Source organism: Crotalus tigris, unplaced genomic scaffold (genome assembly GCF_016545835.1).
Source record: "Crotalus tigris isolate CLP2741 ecotype Arizona unplaced genomic scaffold, ASM1654583v1 scf7180000018217.1405312, whole genome shotgun sequence".
NCBI lineage: Eukaryota > Metazoa > Chordata > Lepidosauria > Squamata > Viperidae > Crotalus > Crotalus tigris.
Genome location: NW_024096887.1, coordinates 1,123,261 through 1,130,495, shown reverse-complemented (window position 1 = coordinate 1,130,495; position 7,235 = coordinate 1,123,261). Strand labels below are relative to the sequence as shown.

The following is a 7,235-nucleotide window of genomic DNA, read 5'->3' as shown; positions in this document are numbered from 1 at the left end:
GACTAGAATTCACAGGCTCCTGGTTTCTAGCCACTACACCAGGGGTAGGCAACCTTGGCTCTTTTATGACTCGTGGACTTCAACTCCCAGAATTCCTGAGCCAGCATAGCATAGCTGGCTCAGGAATTCTGGGAGTTGAAGTCCACGAGTCATAAAAGAGCCAAGGTTGCCTACTCCTGCACTACACCAAACTGGCTCAATTGATCTTTGGCCACTATCAAATATTCCCTTCTACAGTCATGAGAGCCCACTGTCATTCCAGTCTCTGATAATCTAGTTCCTTGGTTGTGAATAAGATTGTTTGGAAAAGAAAGTAGATCATTATATTCACATGCTTTGTTGAATTAAGCATTTGTACTTCTACAGCAGTATTTATTTCCCTGTGAAACGCTTGGGAACATAACCAATGGTGTAACTAAGTCTGAAATTTAGGTGTGAGATTCTACTACTAAAACACTGCATCTGACTTCTGTATGTAAGCAAATTAATGAACGGACAACTTGACATATCTCAAAATACACACAATTCATTGCAGCATAAACATTCCTAGCAAATAACAGGTGCAATTAATTCTAGAAAACCATTGCAAAAAAAGGAGTTGTCTTGAAGGTCCATAAGTAACCTACATGTGAAAACCAACAAGAACTTGTAGATGAGCCTGCCAGAAAGGTGGTCACTGCGGTTTCTTATTTTCAGCTGAGGAATTGTGAGGAGCAGTATAGATCTGTCATGAGAGCTGTTTAAATTTCATTTGACAAGCTGGGAGTGCTATTAAATTGTACAGACTTGGAAAGGCAGAAACATTGAGACCCTTCTGAGCACTAACATTCTTTTAGTCAATGGGCAAATTTTAATCAGAAAGCCTTTCAAAGTATTCATGCATGATGCTTATTTGATAAAAAAACTTGGAAACTAAAAAGAACAAAGCAGAATATAGCACCTCAGTTTGCTGAAAGTTAAACATGATTTAATTAGTTGTAACGACTTGGACAAATGTATTTGCAGTTATTCAAGAGTACAGATAGTCCTTATTTAGCAACTTCCCACTTTAGTAACCAAAGTTACAATGCAATTTATCAATGAAGAAAAATTAACTTTGTGACCAATCCTCGTATTCACAAACTTCAGAGATCTTCAAAGTAAAACAGCAGATCATGAGCACAGTCATGGCTACACTTAGTGACCAAATTATGGGCCCCAATTGTAGTCACCAAATTAGAATTGCCTGGACCATAGAATTACAGGATCCAGGAATAAAGCTGATAAATACCATAAAGGACAACTTTTGCACCCACCCCACACACCAATCTTAATTCAAGAAGTAGCACTGTATGAACTTCTCATGTTGTTCAAATCCATCTCTGCCATGATACTTAAGCATTCGGATCAACCAGTCCAAAGCAGTAGGATGTAGAAAGTCAAGCTCCCATAGTGAGGGATGACACATGAAATGAAATTAAGCAAGTGATTGGTTGCATTTCAGACCTTTTAGTTCAAGATAAAATATCAGTGTTCTTTGCACATGGTCTATTAGCCAGAGAAGGCCAGATAACTCTCTGCCAGAGAAGGTGTGGGAGTTCGATCAATTTGGGCTAGTTGTTCCACATAAGGTGGCAAACCCCGTTCCATGGGATACAGAGCAACAAGCAGGGGTGGTACGTTCTTAGAGAATCGGTGACCACTTTCATTTTGCAAATAACTGGAGAAAATGGGTGATGAATAAATAGCATAATGTTTTGGTCCAGAAGGAACACAATGTCTATGTTGCCCTGAAGAGTCTAAATCCTTTGCGTTGAGGGAGTAAACAATGCAGTTCTCAGGCCTCAATTGGTGCTCAGATAGGTCAATTGCCTCTTGCACAGGAACTTTGGAAAGCACAGCCCAGCTACCTAGCAAAGGCTGTATCCTACTCCCTTCTATTTGAGCTGAGAGCCACAACGGGTGAGAATGGACATATGTGCTTTGGTTTTCTTGGCAGCAGACTGGAGAGATTTTGTTAATGAGATGTGGGCATAAGTTCTCAACATTGGTGGGAAAGTTCTGGTTCTCTAAGAGACATCGCATACAACTCTGATTGCAAGGACAAGGCAGCCTTTGGTGAGATCTTACAGAGTGGACCACGTACTTGCAGGGCAATCCTCTAAGATCACAAGAAGATAAATTGTGGATCCCATAGGACAAATGGGAAGAGGTATCTAAAAAGGGAGGTGTTAAAGGTAGTGTGCAGTGACAGCTCAAATCCATTCTTCTGGGCTTCTGAGTAGAAAATCATCTGGCATTGATGCTTGGCCTGTGTGGCAGGGGAAGAAAATAAGATAATTCAGAAGGACCTTGGGTTTAGCTACTTTACTAAAGCAAAGAGTGTCCAATGCTATGAAGTTCTATCCAGGTTGGCATGCCAAAATTTATTAGTGTTTATTAGTAACATATGTATAGCATGTGTTCTGCATTCTATATATTCATTTTCTATTTTATGGACTGAATGAAGGGAAAGATATGATCAAGCTAACTGTACTTGTGAACCAATGATATCTAGTGGAAGATCCCATCTGCTACTATAGCACACAGCTTCTTATAAATCTGCAAATGCATCAACTGCATTAAATGTAAAATTGTACCTGAATTTGCCTTCCAGACAGACAGTAGAAATATATTTTATTTGTACTGTGGATGTGTACCACCTGTACAATTTAGAAAATTATTGCTAAGTGCCTTGAAATACTGTATATATTTGAAAAAGGAACAGAGAAATAGAAAGAGTAGAACAATTAGAATAATAGCAAAAGAAGTTATTGTCAGGGCAATAACTTATTATAGAAGACAGGAGAACAACCACAGAAAATTTGAGTTGCCTCAGTGATAGTCCACATTGATTAAAGATACTCCAATGTCAATAAATGAGCAAAGAGCAATCATTCAAAACCTAATCTTGGATAAACATGTAAATCTGGTCTGATATGACAGAGTTTATTAGAGAAGATGAGAAAAATATCTTCTCTCTTTGCCAACCCATGTTCTTTGTGCAGCCGTGGGTAGAAGTCCAGTATGATTCAAGAACTCCAATTAGGGGTTGTATTTCACAGATTACTAGTTTGAAATATTTGCTTATAAAAATTAGTGTTTGCGGCAGAAATCTGGAAATCTCTGGGAAATTCTCCTGATTTCTGATTTTACACCTTGCCTGGAGTTACTTAGCATTTTGTTGCTCCCCAGCACAGAGAAATCTGTTCCAATGGATATTTGGCTCCACTCATCCTAGCGAATCATACAACTGAATGGCATTAAATAACCAGATGTAGAGGCCTTTCCTATATTTCTGTGATCAAGATCATATCAGTATCAGGAAAAATATGGTTTCATGGAAATTCAGAACTCTGAGAAGATCAAGGACTGAGTAAAATAATTACCCTGCTGATCTTGGGGGCTTTATGTCACCCTGGAGATAATTCTGTCAAAGCTCAGACTGACCTTCAGTATGGAAAAATTTTCCCAGTGGTTGACACAACATCAGAGCCCCCTCACCTTCTGATTACAACCCTAAGAAGCTGTTGATTTTGACAATGGTAGTGATGAAATTATTATGTTGATGGCCACATCAAAGATGGCAGAAAGCTTGGAGAAAGTCCAACTGGATACAAGGCCCAACTGGATACGAGCATATTTGAAGGCTTGGCAACAAATAACTTATTTTTCTGAGTTATCCAGTAGAATTTTGTTCTGATTGTCATAAACCTATTACATTTTGATCTGCAAGGAGAAAAAAATAGAACTCTTATTAACCAATAATAATTAAGTCATGTAAATATGCCTTAACTTGGATGTCATGGTAGGAGCAGATTAAACTGGTGTAGTAATGTTGGTTTTGTCCTATCATAAGTCAGAGATGTTTTCAGTTAATATAGGCTAATCCTGAATCAGGAAGGATTTCTTATTATGAAACCAGTTCTCGGAGTTTCACCATAATTTTTTTTAAACATTACATAATGCAATATTTTATTTTGGAAGTAAATGCAGTAATGTGGATGAAACTATGTCTCTTAATTGATATCATCTATTTAGAATTTTGAGACAATATTAGCAAGTGAAGGTAATAAATATAACAGGTAGAGTTTATCCATGAAAAAAGATAAAAAGACTGAACCAGATGAAGAAGTAGGAATAGCAGTATGCAGGAATGGTGTCAACCCCTTAAGGTAGGACTGGAAACAGTACATAAGCTTGATTGGAATTATACTTTATTGAGATAGATTATCTCAATAAACATGTTGCTGGCTGAGATATCAATTATGACAGAAGGCTGGGTCACATGACATGCTAAGCCATAATATGATTTGTTTGATTCAGTCTTAGTATACCACCTCAGTCCAGACAAGTGTGGTCTATTTAATAAATCAGATCTAAATTGTGACTTAGTAAAATATATGGACATACAAAAAATAAAACAGTTCAATCTCTTGAAGATTCTAGTTTAGATAATGACTTGAACCAATATAGGTAGTCCTTGACTTACAACCACAACTGAGCTCAAATCTCTATTGCTAAGCGACACTGTTTTTAAATGAGTATTGCATCATTTTACGTTTCTTGTCACAGTTGTTAAGTGAATCACTGCAGCTGTTAAATTAGTAACACAGTTATTAAGAGACTCTGGCTTCCCCATTGATTTTGCTTGTCGGAAGATCACAAAATGGGACCCTGGGACACTGCAACCGTCATAAATATGATCCAGTCTGAATTTTGATCATGTGACTATGGGGATGCTGCAACAGTCCTAACTGTGAAAACTGGTCTCTTTTTTCAGTGCCTTTGTAACTTTGAACTGTCACTAAATGAACTCTTGTTAGTCAAGGTCTGCCTGCAGTATTTTTCTTCAAAGCTAAGAGTCCTCCAATTCCCACCCCTATCCCATTCCAATTTCCCCCAAAGATTGCAAGTTAAGGAAACTAAATGGAGAATCTTCATCTCCATTATATCTAGGGTTGTTGTATTTTTGGTGGATGGGTGAGGATACCTGGATGAGCTAGATAATTGCTAATAGAAGTGAAAAGCATATATAACTCTTTGCTGCCCATGTAGTGATTTAGCTGACCTTCTGAAGCCTGGATATAGCCGCTCTAGTAATGATAGATCCTCTTTTAATATAAATTTTCCAGAGTAAATATTAATCTCTGGATCATAGCAGCAGGACCTCAGGAAACAATATCATAGAGCAAATACAGAAAGACCACCATTCCTTGCATTTCTTTAAAACAAGAAGCAAAGTCCATGTTATCCTTATATGTCAGAAGTAAACGAATACTTGAGAGAGAAAAAATGTGAGCAGTGCCAAATTGTTAAAAGATCCTGACAAGGTCTAGATAGAACCCTCCAGTTATGCTTCTATCTCTGAACCTGATTTACCTCAGCTTTCTCTCTATTAGACCTTTCCCACCTGGGTCATCTCCGACTCTAGATTGTCCCAATGTCATTTTTTAACCATTCCATTCCTCCACCATGCTAATTGAAAATTAAGCAGGTTGGAGGACAATAAATATGAAATACTTGGTACTTGACAGGATTACTAAAGCACCACCCTTCCTTAGATGAGGAGATCAGATGCAGCTGGAGTAAGTTCTTAAAATGATTCCCACATTTTCAACAGGAGGTATATTTCAGCAATTCCATAATTGTATGTGTGCCCTATCTCCAAAATCTCTGATTATAGGAAACAAGATACTGGACCAAATAGATTTATAGTGCTATCTGATTCTTATGGTACATCTTGTATACATATGAAAGGGAAAAATATATACACAAGGAACCTGAAAATATAGATCAAAAAATACATGTGGAACATAAGTGAGACAGACTAAGCTAGTACTAAGAAAAATCTCAGTTAGCCTTTAAGCAAATTTAAAAAACACAGTATCAATTAGAATTTCTCAGTAAAATTCTTACTATGGTTTAAACTGTCTCCAGGGATAATGAAGAAACATATTAAAAAAAAGAAATTCACTGCATAGTATCAAACCTCCAGCTAAGGTGGATGACCTTTCTGATCACTTATTTGCACTCCAGATTGCTGCTTGGATTACTCTTCTTGGTGGTTTTATTCTTAGGTACAAGAGAGCAGCTTTTTCTGAGATAGGCAAGAATGGAAGATGACACCTTGATCTCTGTTGTCACATAGACTAGTTGTTAAAACTCCACTCATGCTGCAGAGAAGCAGCATCTAGCCTGCTGCCATTATTTGTGTGAAATTTGTGTGAATTTGTCATCAGTGGTTTATTCTGATTGGCTGGCCAGGAGCCTTTGATGATGTCACACTCATGTACCAAATCACCACAATTTTTATAGAACAGTTGCTCTTCATAGATGAACTGCTTTTTATAAAGCAGTTGTTCTATAAAGAAGTACATAAGAGCCCTCTTCTCAAGCCAAATCAGTTTTGCTGGAAAGATCAACTATGAAAGAATATGGAAGAATACTCCCTTCAGATCAAATGTAGAATACAGTTATTTCTGGACTGAGGCAACAGGCTAAGAAAACCAGTGAAACACCTAGAATAAAAACTAAACTTGATTTCATCTATATTTAATTTTAATTCCAATAAGATCATAGTTACTTGTCTCAAGTCATACATTTAAGGATTTTCACAGGCTGTTATATCTGTTACAGTCTGTTACAGCTGCCAGAAAAGCCAATCACATGAAGAGTTAGTACCACTTGGAATATTGCACCCTGTTTTGGTCACCACAATATAAAAATGATGTTGAGATTCTGAAAATAGTGCAGAGAAGAGCAGTAAAAATGATTAGGGGACTGGAGGCTAAAACATATAAAGAATTGTTACAGGAATTGGGCATGGCTAGTCTAGTGAAAAGAAGGACTAGAGGCAACATGATAGCAGTGTTCCAATATCTGAGGGGCTGCCACAAGGAAGAAGGGGGTCAACCTATTCTCCAAAGCACCAGAGGGCAGGACAAGAAGCAAAGGATGGAAACTAATCAAGGAGAGAAGCAACCTGGAATTAAGGAAAAATTTCCTGACATAACAATTGACCAGTGGAACACTTAGCTTCCCAGAGTTGTCAATGCTCCATTGCTGGAGGTTTTCAAGTAAATATTGAGCATTACTTTGCCCAGGATGGTATAGGGACTCCTGCCTTGGGCAGAGAGTTGGAATAGAAAACTTCCAAGGATTCTTCCTGTTGTGTTCTCCGTTTGTGGGCGAATGATGAAGACTCATGATGACAA

The 7,235-nt window shown here is 37.7% G+C and overlaps 1 long non-coding RNA gene across 2 annotated transcripts; it reads right to left on the bottom strand.

Annotated features, from left to right (window-relative positions):
* Window positions 1-1,003: 1,003 nt before the first annotated feature.
* Window positions 1,004-6,216, bottom strand: LOC120310493. Of its 2 annotated transcripts, none has more exons than XR_005557372.1 (3): window positions 5,938-6,216; window positions 3,523-3,747; window positions 1,004-2,290 (listed from the first exon to the last, which is right to left on the bottom strand). It is a non-coding gene; the product is annotated as an uncharacterized LOC120310493 (long non-coding RNA). The 2 variants fall into 2 exon arrangements; XR_005557370.1 differs by having other exon boundaries at window positions 6,011-6,216.
* Window positions 6,217-7,235: the final 1,019 nt, after the last annotated feature.